General features: G+C 45.2%; 1 protein-coding gene and 2 long non-coding RNA genes across 4 annotated transcripts in view; 1 reads left to right on the top strand and 2 right to left on the bottom strand.

Annotated features, from left to right (window-relative positions):
• The window catches only part of LOC307205126, a 449333-nt gene that overhangs the window by 191625 nt on the left and 237171 nt on the right, over positions 1-20537 (top strand). The window lies entirely within an intron of this gene.
• Positions 1-20537, bottom strand: part of LOC307204694 (transmembrane protein 132C-like) — a 254340-nt gene that overhangs the window by 74389 nt on the left and 159414 nt on the right. The gene's annotated exons all lie outside the window — the stretch shown is intronic.
• On the bottom strand, positions 3213-9181 carry LOC307205109. Its single transcript, XR_013833874.1, has 2 exons — positions 9070-9181; positions 3213-3364 (listed from the first exon to the last, which is right to left on the bottom strand). It is a non-coding gene; the product is annotated as an uncharacterized lncRNA (long non-coding RNA).

A 20537-nucleotide genomic window follows, 5' to 3' on the forward strand; every position in this document is an offset into this window, starting at 1 on the left:
AAGGACAGATCCTGAAGCTGAGACTCCAATACTTTGGCCACCCCATGAGAAGAGAAGACTCCCTGGAAAAGACCCTGATGTTGGGAAAGACGGAGGGCACAAGGAGAAGGGGACAACAGAGGACAAGATGGTTGGATAGTGTTCTTGAAGCTACCAGCATGAGTTTGACCAAACTGCGGGAGGCAGTGGAAGACAGGAGTGCCTGGCGTGCTCTGGTCCATGCGGTCACGAAGAGTCGGACATGACTAAATGACTAAACAACAACAACCCATCAGCTCTAACTGATCTTTATTTATTTTATTTTTAAATAAAGGTAGATGCCAGCACCTGGGACCCTTTGCATGCCACAAATGTGTTCCACCACACAGCTATCATCCTTTCCTAGGACATGAAGCTCCCTTATACTGAGTCATTGATTCACTGAGCCTGGTATTATCTTCTCTGACTGGTAGTGGACCTCTAAAGTCTGAAGCAGGGGTTCCTTCCCAGCTCATGGTCCCAGATCCTTCTAACTGGAAGAGGCAGAGTCTGAACGGCAACTGCATTCAAAATGTCTGTCCTTCAGTTGAGTTCTTGATGCAAACTTTTTTAAGAATGTTGCAAACGAATTACTTTTACCATCCTCTTTAGAATGTTCTCTCTCTTTCTCTCTTTTAAAGGAGGCTGTTATCTCCACCTCTGTCCAGAGATGCACATAAAGGGCCAAAAATTGTAAAAGGGGGGGGGGGGCGGGAATCAATATGTCATTAGCTATTTTTTCCCTCCCAGAAAAGTTCATAGAAGTAGGTGGTAACGTTGATGAGAAATTGGGAGGGAAGAGGTGGAAACAGTTCCAAAGATCAGATCATTCAAATAATGAACCTCCTTGCTGATTTCTGTCAATATATTCCTTGATGTGCTTCTCCAGAGCTCTGATCTGAGTTGTTAACTTGACATTTATGTCAAAACTACATCCCATAAAAGGTCAGAACAGGGCTTAAACATCACTAGTCGTGTAAACATCAACAGCCCTCACCTCGTGCTGAAAATACAAAGTGAAAGGAAAGAATGGTGAACTTTATGAGTGTTAGGAGACAATCCATTTTCTCTGATCCAGGTGAGATACCATCTTAGGCCCCATCTGCACTGTACACTTAAAGCAGTATAATACCACCTTAAACACTCATGTCTTCTGTTAAGTTGTGGGTTGACATAGCAGACGACACAGCGATTTCTCCAAGTAGCTCTTTATTTTGTAAGCTGGAATAGAACTGACTGCAAACAGCTCAGCCGGCCTGCTTTTATAGGCAGCCGGCTGTCAACATTGTAGCAACAACAGCCCAGCGTTTCCCGCCTAAAATAACTGACGTGGACCTGAGTGAAAACTATCTACAGACCTGAGTGAAAACTATATACAGTATCCCCCTGCTGGACCAGGGTGAAACTTCACTACATAACATCTTCTCCCAAAGAATCCTGGGAACTGTAGTTTGTTAATGGTGTTGAGAGCTCTTAGGAGACTCCCTACCCCTTTCACTTAAGTACAATTCCCAGAGTGGTTTGATAATCAACCCCTCTTCCCAGGAAACTCTGGGAACTGTAGCTCTCTGAGAGTGTAAAGAGGTATGATACTACTTTAAATGTATAATGCAGATGGGGCCTTGCCGTGTCTCCTTAGTCCAGGATTCCCTGCCCTGATGCCTTGCAGATGTTTTCAGCAACAACCCTCACCATCTCTAACCATTAACCATGTTGAGGAAGGGGGCAGGAGGCGAAAACTGTTACTACAAAATTCAGAGAACTGCATAATCTGGAGGATAAAAAACCTTCCAGTCTATGTATTAGCCCAAGATGTGCAAATGGTGTCAATTTGCTAAAAAAAACACAGAGGGAACAAAATTCTGCTCCATCGCTAGTAGAAGGCAATATGTTTTGTTTTTGTTACTACATATCTGCATTTATTTCTGTACATATTAAGTGATAAGTAACCTGTAAGTCTGAATTTCTGTTTTATTTGCTTGCATATGCTTTTATGTGTTTTTATATTGCTATATTACTGGTTTTAGGGTGTTTGTGTTTTAATTTTTTAATTTTTAAAAAAACTTGTATATTGATTGCTTTCTAGACTGTATACCACTTAAGATATTTTGGAAATATTTAGTGGTATATAAATGCTAATAAATAAATAAATAAATAAATAAATAAATAAATAAATAAAAGCACTAAGTAGGGATGGGAGGGAACATTGAGTTTGTTGGCATATTAATAAGAAGCTACCCAATTTGCATTCCTCGAACCAGGAGGGAAACCAAAGTGCAGACATCCTTCAAAATTCACACTTCTCCAAATTTGTGAATTGGTTCCTCCACTAATCCAAAAATTTATCAAAAAATGCATTCTATTAGGCAAAATGTGTGCATAAAAATGGATATAGATATTAGGGGGGGACATTAAAAATGCATTGTCTTAGGGGAAATTGCTTGCAAAAATGTGCATTTTAGTAAAAGCTGCATACAAAAATGTATTCATTAGGAAAAAATAAAACTAAAATGCTGGTGGCTTTTCAAAAGGATTTTTGTTTTGTTTTTTTAAAAAAGCTTTTTCAAATTGCTGCAGGAATATGGAGTACTGAACTGAGGATTGGAAAAATGAGAAACTAAAATTGACAGCTCCATCTATCCCTAGTACTAAGTAAAAAGCCTGAGCTTCTCTCTCTTATACCACACAACAGTCCTTGAAAGCAGAGGTTTATGCTTTCTGGTTGTCTCAATTCTCTCTCCCCCCTACCCCCCCTCCCAAAAAAATCATCTCAGAATCAAGGGGTTGGAAGGGAACCCAAGGTTCATCTAGTCCAGACATGGCCAAACTTAGCCCTCCAGATGTTTTTGGGACTACAATTCCCACCATCCCTGACCACTGGTCCTGTTAACTAGGGATGATGGGAGTTGTAGTCCCGAAACAATTGGAGGGTCAAGTTTGGCCATGCCTGATCTAGTCCAACATCCTGAAATGCAGGAATTACAGCTAAAGAATCATTTGTCTCCAATGCAGTTCTCAGAAGCCCTGAATAAAAGATTTTTTAAAAAGCTGCCAGGTATCGTGTGAATAACACAATGCCTCAACTCAGAAAAAAATAAAAAATCTTTGCAATGACTTCCACTCTGGAACACATATGGCTGCATACCTCACCATGCAGTAGGCAATTTATCAGACTAAATAACTTAAAACAAAACTGCACACCCGTAGGTGAATTTATTGTCTGCATTCTCTTCCATGCGGAGATTCCTTTGATGTCCCCGCCTGCACCCAACTTTTACGATCTGGCAGGGGATGGGAAACAACGATGGTTCTATTGGAGGCAGCTGTGTAAGCAGTTCCCATTTAACTGGAAGACAATGAAAAATTAATCGCAAACCGAATGTAACTAAGTTTTGGTGGAAAGAACAAAACCACTCAGACATTATCATTTTCAACAGATGTTTGCTGACTGTCTAAATTTACAAAATTACCTGTCATGTTTTACTATTTCCTCGAGGAAAACAAAAAAGAAAATCAGCCGGCCTGACTTGTCTCTCTGAGTTAATAAAACGTTCCCCATATAAATAGGATATTAAAAGAGCTTTTGACTTGCAGTCATAACAGTTAGCTGGAAAGATTGAAAAACAGCAAATGGGAGAGATAGTCCTCTCACTAGTATTGATTGCTGTTCGATATTCTTAACTACAGAAGGAGAGTTCAGAAGAGTCTTGGCAGTTAAAAGACTGTTTTCTGCCTTCTCCCTCTCTTTTTTGAACATCTGCTTCTGCTATGGAAGAAGGTGAGGTGACATTTGTCATGTCTGAAAAGTCGTTTTCCTACAGGCGGAAAATATCCAGAAGCATATCACGCAAAGCAAGTTGAACAGGAGCTGAGGGCCAGCAGAAGGCTCTCTAATTCTTTTCTAACAAAAGCCCTGCAAGGTAGTTTAAACTGAGAGATCACGACTAGCCCTGGGTCAACTAGTAAGGTCAAGCAGTGGTTTAAACCCAGATCACCTGGGTCCTAATCTAACCACTAAAGCCACACACTTCAACCCCGATCCCCTGATGTTGCTGGACTGTAACTCCCATCATAATTATCAATAGTGGTAGTAATAGTAATAATAAATATTAATAATTATACCAAATCTAGTGGATGCTACAGGCTTCTAAACAAGGTATTAAACACACAGTTTCTATTATACTTCAGTTGCTTATTTTAAGTGTTGCCCAAAGGAACATTTGGGATGCAGGTGGCGCTGTGGGTTAAACCACAGAGCCTAGGGCTTGCCAATCAGAAGGTCGGTGGTTCGAATCCCCATGACGGAGTGAGCTCCCGTTGCTCGGTCCCTGCTCCTGCCAACCTAGCAGTTCAAAAGCATGCAGTGCAAGTAGATAAATAGGTACCACTCTGGTGGTAAGGTAAACGGCGTTTTCATGCACTGCTCTGGTTCGCCAGAAGCAGCTTAGTCATGCAGGCCACATGACCCGGAAGCTCCCTTGGCCAGTAAAGCGAGATGAGTGCCACAACCCCAGAGTTGTTTGTGGTTGGACTTAACTGTCAGGGTCCCTTTACCTTTAAAGGAATATTATCTCCTGACACATCCTTTGTTGCATTAACTTTGTTCTGTAAAATAAATCTTTCTTATTTGTCCAACTTCTGCCTGAGTCTCCCAACTATCCAAGTTTACCCTCATACTAAAACCAAAAGATAACCCATCTTGGTTATTATAGCGTATACCGAGGGGGTTTGCTGTAACCCACAGTTAAAAAACTGACACTTTAAAAAATGTTTTGTCTATTTCCTTTATAAAACGATATCCTGAACTTTTAACCACTAAGATTCCAGGGGTATCACTTCTGTTATGGCCCTCAGTTGCATTAACATGGACAACTGTTGTCTCAGGTCACTGGGTGGTATCCAACAGTCAGTGGTACAGTGGTTAGAGTGTTGGAATAGGACCCATGAAGCTCACTGCGTGACCTTGGACTAGTCACAGTGTCTCAGCCTAGCCTACCTCACAGGGTTGCTGTGAGGATAAAATGGAGTTGAAGAGAATAGTGTGCAGCACCCTGAGCTCCTTTGAGGAAAGGAGTGATATCACTGCAAAGAACAAACAAACAAATAAATAAATAAATACATAGGTGCCCTTCTGTGAGTGCAAAGGACTTCTGTTCCAATGGAGGCGCCCACTAACAATCTTTGCCAACTCCTCTGCCTCCTTGCAGCTCACAACACTCCTCCCAAAATCTGTTGTGGAAGGTCCTGTAACCCACCAAAATAGATTTTTATGTTTGGGAGGGTTCTGGGGACTGCAAAGAGGAGGGGTAATTACCAATAATAATCTCCTCTCTTCTTCCATTAGTAGGCACCTCTGATGAAGCCAGCAGTGCTAGAAGCACCAATTGGATTCAACCCATTGGAGATAAAAGGTAAAGGTAAAGGACCCCTGACAGTTAAAGTCCAGTTGCGAACGACTCTGGGGTTGCAGCGCTCATCTCACTTTACTGGCCAAGGGAGCTGGTGTTTGTCCTCAGACAGTTTTTCTGGGTCATGTGGCCAACATGACTAAGCCGCTTCTGGCAAAGCCATTTCCGAGCCTCGGGAGGAGAAGGGGTTGCGGGCTGGGCACTCCCCCACATGCGCGGGGGCTGGATTTCAGCCTCCGCGAGAACTAGGGAATCCCTGGGCGTGCCTTCCCCCTGCCCGCCAATCGGCGGGCTGGGGAGGCGTGGCCCAATCGTATTTAAGGCCAGGCACGCCTCGGGTCCGCCCTCTTTACTCCTCGGCAGCCGAGAGGTTTTTCCCATCCCACCCACCCTCAGGTTAGGCTAACTTGACCTTGCTATGGACTTCGGTTGGTCGCCGCAAGGGGCCTGGTAGGAATTTTTCCAAGTTGGCAAATTTTAGCCTTTTGGTTTTTTCGCCTACCTCGTAGCAAACGTCACAACTTTCTCGGTATTGGCGGTTAGGCATTGGCAGGGGTCAATTGTTATGCAAATGGTCGGGGGGGGAGGAAATGCCATCACCTTCCCCCAAGAAAAGGGTAGTCCGGTAGAGGACTCCGGGGGCGTTGCCTTGTCCGAGACCTAGTAAGGTAAGGGCCACTGGCACACCCACGAGCGGTGACACCCGTGGGGTCCTAGTTGGCGTACTTCAACAGGACCCCCACGGTTAGTGTTCAACCCTTCCCGGTCACCATGCCGGGTAGTTGATAGGAGCCAATGCCTAAGGCCAATACCTTCAATTCTGTAATCAATAAAGTTGTGGCCTTTTACGCCCATTAACCTTAAATATCGTGTCCTGTGTCTTCATTTCTATGGGGGAGGGAACTTGCCACGCAAAACCAGAGCAGCGCATGGAAATGCCGTTTACCTTCCCACTGGAGCGGTACCTATTTATCTACTGGCACTTTGACGTGCTTTTGAACTGCTAGGTTGGCAGGAGCAGGGACCGAGCAACAGGAGCTCACCCCGTTGTGGGGATTTGAACCACCGACCTTCTGATTGACAAGCCCAAGGCTCAGTGGTTTACACCACAGCACCACAAGCAAAGCCTACTGAGAGTGAGGGCAGGCTAAAGCCCATGCAGCAACTTTTTCACTAGCTGTCCTGGACACATGCTGGGAAAGGTTCATGTTTCCTGATTAGATGGGGGCAGGAGTTAAAAAAACAACTCCAGTCTGTTCCTGAGTGTTGTCAGCATCACACAAGGTCACAGTCTCCTTTAGGGCCAAGGAAACAAATCAAAGTTTGCTCCACAGCCGTGACTCTGTCTCCATGTTCGGTTCTAAACTTGCATAAGAGCAAGCAATCAATATTCAGTTTAGAAATAATTGATAGGATGATACAGCTGCTCATGCTAAAGGATTAAGTCTCAACCAATAGTAATAACCCTAAGGCTTTTTATAATGTAGAGAATCTTCTTCTGGGTATGAAATCATTTCTCTAGAAGGAGAAATTCTGACAGATGGCATTAAGTTGTCAGAACCTACACATATATGGCTGTGATAGATGAGTTCTTCCATATGGATTTTAACTTCCTTGGCATGCTGGGTTTTCTGATGGCTATCAGGTCAGATGATGTGCCAAAGTCTGGGAGAAATAAAGTCTCTTTGTGTAGGAAAATGCGTGGAGAGTTTCTCTGACAGAGACACAACCAGAAGCCGCTCCATGTAGTAAGAAACAGAGCTGCAGGTTGGAGCATTCTCTGTGTGCTGGTCCAGGGGCGGGAGGTTACCGTGGGGTGAGGTCCAGGACCTCAGTTGAGGGTCGGCAGACAGTCCTCCTCGGGCGAAGTGGGGTCCACAGTGGGAAGCTGGGCAAGGACAGGAACTCTGGGGGAAACAGGACTGGATGCTGGCCGAAACAGCTCATCAACGACGTTGCTCCCGCAACCTGGGACCGGGCTGACTGACCTTTATCTTCTCTGAGGCCAGGGGCGGTCCCGGCCCCCAGGAGACCTGCCTCTCCTGGCCTTAAGGCGAGCACTCCTCCTGGGAGAAACCAGTTCCCTTCGCCTCTCTGCCCTGAGCCTCTGCAGTTCAGGAGAGGCTGAAGGGTTACTGGGCCCAGGGGGAGACTCACCTGTAGGCACTGAGTCCTCAACTACCTCTGGAGCCAGAGTGGATTCACTTGGTTCCTGCTCCTGAGGATCTGGCACAGGTGCAGGCGCTTCAGAATCAAGGCCCTGCCCCAGTTCAGCCGGCCCTGGAGGCGGGGACTCCTGTGCAGTCTGGGATTCCTCCGGTTCAGCCTCTGAATCGGATTCCCAGGACATCACACTCTGGCTCTCCTCTGACTTCTGTCTGCTGCTCTGCCTGGGGATCCAACCGGGCCCCCACTTTGAGGGGACCCAGCCACGTGACACCACCTGGCATGCACCAGGTGGGGGCGGATGATCTTCACGTTTCCTCGTCCCAGCCCCTGCCTGGCTCCTGGACTCCCGGGCAGAGGCTGGGATGAGCAAAAGCAAAGATCGCCCTCACTTGTCTCAGCTCCCACGCAGCTGGGGGGTGCTGAAGCCTCTTCTGCCCCCTGTACCCAGAACCCCTGTGCTCAGCCTTGACAACTTGGTTGTGAAATTGCAGAATTAAAGACCAGCAGGGGCTAAAAGGGAACTTGGCAGTGGTCATATTATTCAGTGGTTGTTTGTTCAAGAGGGGTAGTTATTCTATTTTATTCACTCATTTCATATACAGTGGTACCTCGGTTTACATACGCTTCAGGTTACATACGCTTCAGGTTACAGACTCCGCTAATCCAGAAATAGTGCTTCAGGTTAAGAACTTTGCTTTAGGATGAGAACAGAAATTGTGCTCCGGTGGCGCGGCAGCAGCGGGAGGCCCCATTAGCTAAAGTGGTGCTTCAGGTTAAGAACAGTTTCAGGTTAAGAACGGACCTCCGGAACGAATTAAGTTCTTAACCTGAGGTACCACTGTATTTATATATCACAATGCCAAAATAACCTCTAAGTGGCTTACACACACAAACACACACACACACCCCTGCATTGCAAGGCAGGCAATTTACTATGGTCACAGTTCAATTCAAAGTGTTGGTGCTGACCTTTAAAGCCCTAAAAGGCCTCGGTCCTGTATACCTGAAGGAGCATCTCCACCTCCATTGTTCAGCCCGGACACTGAGATCCAGCACCGAGGGCCTTTTGGAGGTTCCCTCACTGCGAGAAGCCAAGTTACAGGGAACCAGGCAGAGGGCCATCTCGGTAGTGGCACCCACCCTGAGGAATGCTCTCCCACCAGATGTCAAAGAAATAAACAACTATCTGACTTTTAGAAGACATCTGAAGGCAGCCCTGTTTAGGGAAGCTTTTAATGTTTGATGAATTATTGTATTTTAATATTTTGCTGGAAGCCGCCCAGAGTGGCTGGGGAAACCCAGCCAGATGGATGGGGCATGTATGTATGTATGTATGTATGTATAAATATATATATATATATATATATATATAATTCTGGTTCTTTCACTAAGGTTTCTATTTCCCACCCAAGATGCTGACCCAAGGATGGGTGAAAATTCACATGCACCCCTCGCTGGTATTTCTCTTTCTCACCAGGCAGGCTCAAGCAGCAACGTTCCTGCAGGCATGGTCATCACTTGACACCTGTGGCTTCAAGCGACCATCTGCATGCATGAACAAGCGGCCCCAGATCAAGAACCACATGGAGAGCTTCCATGGCATCTCCAAGGCAAGACCCTTCCAAAGAGTCTTGGCACTGAAGCTTCTTTTCATTCCATCTGTCCCAGATCTAATTAAATGGCTTGGCAGTCAGTCCAGAATGGCCAAAGGGAGATGCTCCTATGTACAAGGCACAATTTAGGTTTGGAGAGGATTAGGCACAGTGGTAAAAGAGGGGAGGTCTATCAGCTGTAATAATAATTTCTAAATGGAAGGGCTGTAGCTCAGTTGCAGAGCCCATGCTTTGCATGCAAAAGGTCCCAGGTTCCACTCCCAGCATCTCCAAGTGGGGCAAGACTCCCTTCTGAAGGTCTAGATCAGCCTTTCTTAATCTTGGGTCCCCAGATGTTTTTGAACTACAACTCCCATCATCACTGACCACATGCTGGCTAGGAATGATGGGAATTGTAGTCCAACAGCATCTCAGAACCCAAAGTTGGGAAAGGTTGGTCTGGATAATTGCTTCCGGTCAGTGCAGACCAGTGCTGGAGAATGTAACTTGGCCTGAAAGGCTATATCCCCCAAACCAGGACCGCCAGTCCCATATCTGACATCATATGTAACACAATGTGTGAAGCAGGTGAAGATGTGGCTGTAAAGGAACCACCAGGAGCTTAAAGCATGTTCTTTACTGCTTCTCAGCAAACAGGGCTTGCTAATCAGTTCCGACAGCATCAAGCTCCATAAATGATCCATTTTTAGGTATGCTTTGCATTCTACCTGTGCCGACAAACCAACACCCCACACCCTGTAAGCTGGCTTTGCAGACACCTTTGCCTGTCTGCAGGGTGTGGGGGGTGTTGATTTGAAGGCCTGGCTTGAATCCAAATTATACCTGCAAACACCAAAAGCAGGGCTTGCAGTCGGCACCAATTAGCAGGGTCACCATTTGCAGTCAGGAAAGGCCATGGTTCAATGTGAAAAAGCATCTGCTTTGCATGCAGAAGGCCTCTGGTTCAATCTCCAGGAACGCTGGGAAAGCCTCTCTGCCTTGAGAGTCACTGTCAGTCAGTATACACAGTTCTGAGCTAGCTGGACTCAATGGATTCGTTCGGAATAAGGCAGTCGGCCTCCTGTATTCCTGATGTCATAACAATGTTAAGTTATTAACATATGGGAAGCACCACCCATTTGTCAAAATGGCCAGTGGAGGGTGGGGGAGGTCAGTATGTGGCCCACAGGCTAGATCCTGGTCCTCAGCCCTGGTGTAGGCAACCCTGAGCTGGATGGACCAATGGCCATCTTACCTGCCCATTGCGTGGTTCAGAAGCACTGATTGCCATTTCCCAAGAGGCAGTCAGTCAAGGATGGATATTGCCTTCATGCGCTTGTTATGGGGATCAGAGAGGCATATCAGAGTTGCCATGATGGGAAACACTGGACAGGCATTGGGTCCAATCCAGCCAGTAGTGGCTGGTCGATTGGGGCGAATGCAGGGCTGCCCATCCAAGCACAGTCTGTTCTTAGCCAGCCCCCATCTGGCTGCCGTCTTACTTATAGCGAGTCAGGGGTAGGTCTGCCTGTAATTTGCTTTTGCTCCACCTACTGTTGGTATCCCTGCCCTCCTCAAAGGTTACCAGCCACTACTGGACCAAAGAGGAAGATACAATGTCGGACTTCAAGGGTTGTGTCTAATCAAGTTATACCCACTGAGAGTTATAACCACTGAAATCAATAGACTTCAGTTAGACATGTTCATTAATTTCAAAGGGTTTACTTCGAGTAAGACTAAAACTGAATATACAGTGGTGCCTCGCAAGACGAAATTAATCCGTTCCGTGAGGCTCTTTGTATAGCGGTTTTTTCGTCTTGCGAAGCAAGCCCATTGACAGCTTAGTGGATTAGCGCTATTAGCGGTTTAGCGGCCTTTAGCGGATCAGCTGATAAGCTGTTTAGGGCTTAGGAAAAGGGGGAAAAAAGGGGGAAAAACCCGCAGGAACTCGCAAGACATTTTCGTCTTGCGAAGCAAGCCCATAGGGAAATTCGTTTTGTGAAGCGCCTCCAAAATGGAAAACCCTTTCGTCTAGCGGGTATTCCGTCTTGCGAGGCGTTCGTCTTGCGGGGCACCACTATAATATTTGAAGTGTTCCACAGGAAATGATTCATATATGGAATGAAACAAATAAAAACAGTTATAGAAATTATAGAAATGCTCTCCCCATGGAAATTTGCCTGGCACCTTCATTATACACCTTTAGGTTCCAGGCAAAAATGTTCCTCTTCAAACAGGTTTTTGGCTGACCAAAGTCCTTTTAAATGTTCTTGGGGGGGGGAGCTGGGGGGGGCTTATTGTTCTGTTTTTATTATGAATTTTAAGTTTATATATTTTTTTTGCTGTATCTACGGATGAAGGGCGGTAAACAAATGTAATAAATAATAGTAATAATAAAAATAAAAATATTTTAAAATCCATCAATCAGTGATGGTCATTTATTCTCCAAAACACACACACACAAACACATAAATTTCACAGTGAAACACAGGTGGAAAGCAATGTAAAAACTCAAGTATTTGAGTCCTGCATTAGGCTACTCATTTCCTCCCAGCATCAAAATTGAAGCCATGATGGATGAGCTGCTAGCACTGTTTATTTGGCCCAGTTTCATAATTTGACAGTGTTAAAATACTGATCTGAGGCTGAAATTCAGACAGCACAATAAGGGCTGCCACAGAGCATCTACGTCACCTCCTGAAAGGCATCCTGGTTATGAAATTGCCAAGTTGATGGATGTTGCATCTGCATTGGAACTGAAGGTCTGATTCCTTTCCCGCCCCATGCCTTCCTCTACCACAGACCTCCTGAGCCCATAGAGACACTACTGAAAATCACGAGAATGTGCTCTTCTTCAGCACACCTTTGGAATCGCGAACATCACTAATTTGGTAGGATGCCCACCCACACACCCAAGTTGCTCTCACAAGCTCCAAATGAGATTGAACCTCCCCTTTGCATGTGTGGCACTGCAGGAACACTGCAAGAGACAGGCTGCATGTTGCTTCCCATGCATGGGCTTCTGGGTAGAGGAGAGAGATAGAATAGCAGGGAGAGTAGCAATTACTGCACAGAAAGAAGCTCCTGCTGCTTGATTAATATCTCACCAAGGTTTTACAGGAGATAATGAATGGCCCATGTCAGTGGCCCACAAAAGTCTGGCTAGTCAGCCCAGCAGGGTGCATGCAAGCCTTAAAGGGACTCACACCAACAGGAGCCCAATGCAAAGTTTAAGATGCAAGATGTAGGAGATCCATCTGAGCTGTCACAAACTTTGGAAGCAAGCAAAACGTCAGAGCCTTACAAGGGATTGATACCTTTTGAGAGGCTGAGAGCTGCCTGGGTAAGAATAGCCAGAGGAGGGTGGAGAAAAGCTTTCCTTTTGAGATTCTGTTTGCAGGCTGTGAAAGTGAAGAACACATTTCCTTTATATTGGGAGAAGAGCTGTTTTTAGGAAACCACCAAAATGGTTGAGCTTTTGGAGCTGTTTCCTCTGCTTTTTCCATCAGCTTGCCGATTTGTCAAAATCCCCCCTGCCCGATGCCATTTTCACACCCGGAAATCAATTCCTCCTGAGCTCCCACAAACATTCCCCTCTGCTGGTGGGCAGAGCTATGTGTTCTACAAAGAACAAAGGAAATTGCCTTATAATGAGTCAGATCACTGGTCCATCTAGTTCAATACTGTCTTCACTGACTGCTGCAGGCTCACCTGCAAAATTAACTATGTAAGGTAGATTTACCCTGTATTAGTCCATGTAGAGGAAGAGACACTTATCACAATACTCACAAGAGACTCTAGAGGTCACCCTAACAACCTTCAAGCGTTTGAAACAGGCTAAGCAAATGGATCACTAATCAAATCAATTTCCTCCCAGAAAATTGATTTGGAATTGAAAGGGAAGGATGAGTTCAGCATGATTTGTATTGTTAAGCCAGAACATCAAGTTGATGAATAATGGTCATTATGCTGTGTTGTACAAGACGGAACTGTGAGATTGGAGGCGTTGCCTGTGTAAATGACTGGGGTTAACAAGGAGGAGATAGAGACCTCATTGTGTCAGAGCAAAGAATATGGGTGTGTTTAAGAAACTCAGCAGATGGCTTAACCTTGATTTGTACACATGGGCAGGTGTGAAAGTCTAGAACAACAAGGCATGCTGGTAACAGACTGCGAGTCAAGCGGCTAAAATAAATTTGCATTATTTGGGCCCCATAATTAGTGTTTCTGTGGGGTCAAGCCATAGCCAGGATACCTGCTAACATTTACCCTGGGCAATCTTTAGAAGGGGTCTTACACTGTATTGCTCATTTGATAACGGGAACTATCGTCACATATAATTGTAGCTTACGAAAAAGAGTAGAATGGGCAGATTTGCAAAGGTAACTGATTTCCCCTCCTCCTGGCTTCAGTATAGAAATTGCAATTATATTTTGATGTAGACAAAGAGGTTTGCCATCCCTTCATTATTTTTAAAGTAGATCAACAGGAGGGAACGATAATGAGCCACTGACCAAGAGATGGGATTGGAGGGCTTAAGAGAAGAGCCTGTTTATGTTTGTGTGAGTGCATGGGGGGGGGGGGGAGGAGTGCAAGATTGCAACCTCGCATGAGAGCATGGAGCCTCAAAACACATGTTGGAGGATATACACTGGTTGGGACTGATGGAATAGTACCATAGCTGTCAACTTTCAGATTTGAAAATAAGGGACCAGCAGCCTCGGAAATAAGGGATCAGCAGCCAAAATAAGGGATTTTCAGAGCACAGGTATGTTCGACTTCTGAGCCCCTCCGAGCCAAAGGCAGAAAGCCCAGTCAGCCAACCGAAGCCTCAAGTGGTGGTTTCCACAGCGCAGCAACCCGGCAAAGGGGATGCAGCAAGGAAAACCACCGTCACCTCTCCGCTGGGAAGCGCTGAGCAAAGGCGAGTCTCCAGGCAACACAGCTGATTTGATCGGCACAAAGCATGCAAGCTCCACCCCCCAGTCATTCTTAGACTCATTATTAGGTGAGCAACACAGCTAAGCAACACAGTTGGAGTTTCCCTCCTCCCTGACCGGCAGGGAGGGAGGAAGAGGAGCTGCTTCCTTTGAAACCTGGGAAATTTAAGGGACATCATCAATAAGGGACAGCAGCGGGACACGGGGCTGGGATAAGGGACTTTCCTGCCAAATAAGGGACGGTTGACAGCTATGAATAGTACATCCAGCAATGGCAATAGGACCACAAGTTTGCCATCCCTGCTACAGTATAACTAAATATGCCTCCTACATTGGATGTGCTCTTTATACATGCCTGACACCCGGATGTATTCTGAGACTGAAGTCCTTCCCTCATGCATCACAGTAGTCTCATTGATTGAATCCCTGCTGCTCTGATCACAAGCAGTGTGGTCTCAGTCCATTAATTTGGAGCATGGAAACTAACAAAAATCAATGAGGTGCTACTTAAAACCTACTTTGCTCATGATTATAAATCCTGTGTTTAAATGTGTGCAAGGAACAAGAGAGAACATTTGAGTAAGTGGTAGAAAACAAACCAAGTCCATTGAGCCCTTTCTCAGATATAACAGGAAAGAAGGATGGGGCAATTGCATGTGCTCAGCTGAAGCTGGGCCCAGATACGTATTTTCTACGCTCTAGCTGGGCCCTGTGTGCTAGACCAGTGGTTCTCAAAGTTTTGTACTACTAGGCTACTGAAAATTGGTGGGGTTCTGAGCAGACCACCTAAAACATATTTTTTTTTCAGGGCCAGCATCATCAACACCAGCACTTTATTATTATGAAAACCACAGGCCCTAAGCCAGGCCAATGAGAAGGACCATTTTAACTAGTACCTAAAGGTAAAGGGACCCCTGACCGTTAGGTCCAGTAGTGGATGACTCTGGGGTTGCCACACTCATCTCACTCTGTAGGGTGAGGGAGCTGCCATACAGCTTCTAGGTCATGTGGCCAGCATGACTAAGCCACTTCTGGTGAACCAGAGCAGTGCATGGAAATGCCGTTTACCTTCCCGCCAGAGAGGGATACTTTAATTAGGAAAAAAATTAGTAGGCTACATCAGCGCTGTAAAGTGAAAATCATGGGTCCTAGGCCAGGGTGTTGATAGTCTGTTCAGTATATCTGATCCTGCTTTAAAGAAACTGTCTTGGTGTCTGTTGTCAGATCTGAGGGCAGATATTCTCAGCTGCTCCACCAACTTTCCAGGGACCTTCTGAATGAGTTCATAGGCCACCAGTGGCCTGTGGACCACAATTTGAGAACCTCCTTGGTGAAGTATCTAACTGGAGACCAAAACAGGTTCATTGGTTCAACACTTGAGGAGAGAAGAGGAAGAAGTCTAGGAATGGACCCTCACTGCCATTTTGAATTCCCAACAGGATGGAACCTAAACTCTGATAGATGTGAGATTTTGCAGTTGACAGTGACGTATGGGTCTAGAAAAGTCTGGGAAGTGAAGCTTAGTGAATACTAATGGGGATTTTATTTGCTTTATCTTGTGATCCCCCCCCCCAATTCTCTCATGCTTTATTGCCTGGTTGATTTATCACTTCTCTCCACTGTCGAAAGCCAAATTGGGCAACAGTGTGATGTTCTGCTGCTGAAGTCAGCTGTTTATGAGTTTCAGCAGATGTTCCTGTTTGTAAGATACTTTGGGAGAGAAACCTTGCCTCATCTTAGCTATGCATCATTTTGCCCTTCCTTCCCTACATTTCCTCAGTCAGTAGGCAAGTGCTTCTCCTCTGAAGCTGATCAAACATGCAAACTGAGATTGGGTGAGGGGCACTGGAAAGTTTATGCAGCTATGTCCTTTTTAAAAACATCACACAAGGGTCACTCTGAAAAACCTTCTTCAGGACACAAGAGTTTTTAATGGATAACCTAGCTACCACTGGCAGCTCATTAGAGAGGAAGGTTGTGGAAAGAATTGTGCACCAGCAACAGCAACAGATTGGTTTCGACGCCAGGCGACAGAGTCAAATTCCTGTGGCTGCTTGATCAAAGCACACTGGAATTAGCAGTGTCGCAGAAGTTTGTAATTACCTGCTTTGTCCCGTGAAATTATCTAGCTTGTAGTGTTCAGTGAGATTAGGAAAGCAAGTGTGTTTTAGCATGTGCTCTCTCTCTCTCTCTCTCTCTCTCTCTCTCCAATATAAATATCTTACACAATGAGAACCAGCATTGTGCAGTGGTCAGAGAGTGTTCCTCAACGGTACCCACCAGATGTTGTTGGACTCAACTCCCACCAGCCTTTGCCAGTGTGGCAGATATCCGGGCATGATGGGAGTTGGAGTCAAATACATCTAGAGATGTCACCATGTAGGAGAATGTTGGGTTGGAATGTTGAATTAGGACATGTCCTTGGTTTCTATGTGACAAGAGCTGGGTTTGAGAGGTGACTTTTTCTCCTTTTCCACTCCTGTGATTGTGGATGGGAATTTCAATCTGGGAATCCTGAACTAAACATACATTTCTGTTGCTGTTGTTATCCCTATGGTTAATGCCATTAATTTTATTAGTATACTGTTGTTCTTGATAGTATTGGCATTGGTGATGATATTGTTAATGATATTGTTATAGATATTATTCATCTTTTAAACAACAACAGTAAGAGCACCAACATGTTGCTCTATGGAACAAATGCCGCTGCCAAGCTACTTTGGGAGAAGCAATGACCCAGAAAGATCCCATTTGGGGACTGCTGTCCTGTGCCAAATTAAATTAGTTTGATAAAATATCTCTGTTCTGTGCAGATAGGGCTCCAAACTACCCTTGGCAATGTTCTGAAGGCCTGCTGTGTGGCATGGCCAAAGGAAGACTGACAAACGGGAGCAGAGCAGCGCAACCTTCCATACCAAGTAGGCCGCAAAAGTAATTCGGCATGGGGGGAGGGGGGAGAGAGAGGCCAAAAGGAAGGGGGAGGGGGTTTATTGATGGGGGGGGTGTTCTTGTTTTTCTTATGTATGTTGTGTTTTTGTCTTGCATTTTAATGCTGTCAACTGCCCCCAGATCTATGGATGAAAGGGTGGTATACAAATTGAGTAAATAAACTTTTTTAAAAAAACAAACAAACAAACCCTCACCCCTGTTGTTTGGCTAAAAAGGCCACTTCGTAGTCAGTCAAAACATTTAAACTTGTAAACCCTTCCAAAAAGATATACATCCCTTTGTAAAGATGAACAGGGACTGAATGTGCTAAACCATATTCAAATATGGCTTCTGCCATTGTGTCTGACTAGTCATGAAAAGGAGCTATGCTAGAGGCTCTCTCATCTTTACAGCAGGGGGGGGGGAATCTTTACCGCCCCATCCCAATGTTGCTGAGCTATAACTCCCATCAGCCCCAGCAAGCATGGCAAATGTTCTGGCTGGATGGGAGTTGTAGTCAGCAGTATATGGAGCAGGGCTGTCTTTAGCACATGCTCTGCCGGGGTGCAAAGAGAAGAACAACAACAACAACAACAACAACAACAACAACAACAACAACAACAACATTTTATTATTATTATTTATACCCCGCCCATCTGGCTGGGCTTCCCCAGCCACTCTGGGCGGCTTCCAACAAAATATTAAAATACAGTAATGCATCAAACATTAAAAGCTTCCCTAAACAGGGCTGCCTTCAGATGCCTTCTAAAAGTCTGGTAGTTGTTGTTCTCTTTGACATCTGGTGGGAGGGTGTTCCACAGGGCAGGTGCCACTACTGAGAAGGCCCTCTGCGTGGTTCCCTGTAACTTGGCTTCTCGGAGCGAGGGAACTGCCAGAAGGCCCTCGGAGCTGGACCTCAGTGTCTGGGTTGAACGATGGGGATGGAGACGCTGCTTCAGGTATACTGGGCTGAGGCTCAGCACCCCCAAATTAACTTTTATTGAGCTGTTTCTGGGAGGGGGGGAAGCCAAAGTTGTTGACCTCTTTTTAGAGGGGAAATCACTCACCTGTAATGATGATGCAGCAGGAAAACTGCTTTTGTTTCCTGACTCATCGGGAATATTTGACGCTATGGAGTCACTGTCGCTGATCAAGATGTGCCCCCTCCCTGAATTCGGCCCCCAGGTGCCCCGCACACCTTTACCCCTGGGTAAAGATGGCCCTGATATGGAGAGCCCAAGGTTCCTTTCACCTGCTTCACAGCACATAAGGTCTAGAAACATGTGTGTGCTTTTTTAAAAAAGCAGACATTTTGAGCAAGCTAAATTCTGTGCATTTCCTGAAGACATATAGCCCTGTTCACTGTATAACAAAGACAAAAGGTTGTCTCCAATAGTTGTCCTACTCAGAGTAGACCCATCAAAAGTAATGGACATTGACTCACTTGGGTCCATTAGTTCTCCTGAGAGTATAGTTTAGCTGGATACAGCTCAAAGAGATTTGCAGTTCTATTTATCTAAGTAGATTTCATCAAGTGTGTTTATTTGTGTGTAGCAGGGACGATGACGTGACAGCCTGCTTATTGTTTTTACTGAGGATGTAACTATACTTGACATTGCCCATGAAAGCCCTGGCTTCCTTTTCAAGGATATCTATGCTTCCCCCCTTTTGGCAGACTCCCAAAATGTTTTCTTCTTCTCCTTTTTGGTCCTCTGCCCTTTGCTTGTATTGCAAACTCTCTATTGCAAATCCTACTAATGGAAATGAGATCCTTTGTGGTCAGATAGAGGCTGTAAGCTGCTCACAACAACAGATGTTTTCTCTGTCCCCAGAATGTCAGAGGTTTGTTGCACCCACTCTCACATCTCTGTTGCTAACCAGGCATGGAATGCCTTTAAAAATATCTCTCTCTCTCTCTCTCTCTCTCTCTCTCTCTCTGTGTGTGTGTGTGTGTGTGTGTTGGGGTGCAGTGTGTTTGCTTCAAAACCTGGATATCTTTCCGAGTTCAGAATTTAATCCAAGTCGGAGAGGTTATCAGATATCAAACCCTCTGACAGAGAACTTAGGGGGTGAATGGCAACTGAAAAAGAGCAGGAAAAGGGGGCACTGAAAAAGAATATTGATGTATTGACATTTTGTTGTTGCTGCTGCTGTTGTTGTTGTTGTTGCTGGATAGAGGGGAGAGCTCCCTGAAGCTTGCATAAACAAAACTAAATAAATAAGGGAGCATGCAGAACAGGGCCTTTTTAGCAGTGGCTCCCAAAACGCAAGCCCAAGCCTTCATCATTCTTGGTCATTGGCCATGCTTGCTCCAAGGGCTGATGGGAGTTGTAGTTCAATAACCTCTGGAGGTTCCCTTACAGCACCGTGCATTCTGAAGTGGCCTTTAGCAGTTAATTATTATCTGAGCTGCAGAACTGGCATGATGACATAGTTTCAGAAAGTTTGTGTTATGCTGGGTTACTGTTATTTTCGTGCAGCCTTTTTTATAATGTTTCAAAGTGAGATGGATATTCTGAATGGCTGTAGCTTATATTTCATTGTTTATGTTTGGTATGTAGTTTATAAACTAGTTTGTGAAGTTTTTCCCCCCTCCTTGAAAAGAGGTTAATAATAATACTACGTGCAAATCAACCCAGTGGAAATTGCACATGCTCAGCAGCCACAGATTGTTTAGTTTCAGTTGGAAAACTGTTAATTTCTACACTGTATTTGAGCTTTCACACAATGTGAAAGCCACTTCTGGAAAACTAATGGAATATAGCATAGAATTTTTGCATGCAGTTTTGCCTGTTATACACATTTTTGCAAAGCAATCCTCCCAAATATAATGCATTTTTGCAGGTCACTTTCATTAGCAATTACATTTTGCATTTTTGTTCACATGATTTGGCTGGAGAACCGCACAACAAAAATCAGAAAAAAGTGCAAATTTCAAAGGGTGGTTCTGTTTGCCTTTAATCGAAAAGTGAATCGAATTTCTCCTTTCAAGATGCCCCACAGCAATGTCACACTGAGGTTGTTCTAGGGCAGGGGTAGGCAACCTAAGGCCCGGGGGCCAAATGCGGCCCAATCGCCTTCTAAATCCAGCCTGCGGGCAGTCCAGGAATCAGCGTGTTTTTACATGAGTAGAATGTGTCCTTTTATTTAAAATGCATCTCTGGGTTATTTGTGGGGCCTGCCTGGTGTTTTTACATGAGTACAGTGGTACCTCTAGTTGTGAACGGGATCCATTCTGGAGGCCCATTCGCAACATGAAAAGAGCGCAACCTGCAGTGGCGCGTATGCGCATGCGCGGGTTGCAATTCACCACTTCTGCACATGCGTGTGACATAATTATCGCGCTGCTGCACATGCACATGCAAGAGCGGTGAAACCCGGAAGTAACTCTTTCTGGTACTTCCAGGTTGCTGCGTGACATAACTTGAAAGAACGTAACATCAAGCGGACGTAACATGAGGTAGGACTGTAGAATGTGTGCT

This window comes from Podarcis cretensis (genome assembly GCF_951804945.1).
Source record: "Podarcis cretensis genome assembly, chromosome: 16".
Classification (NCBI taxonomy): Eukaryota; Metazoa; Chordata; class Lepidosauria; order Squamata; family Lacertidae; genus Podarcis; species Podarcis cretensis.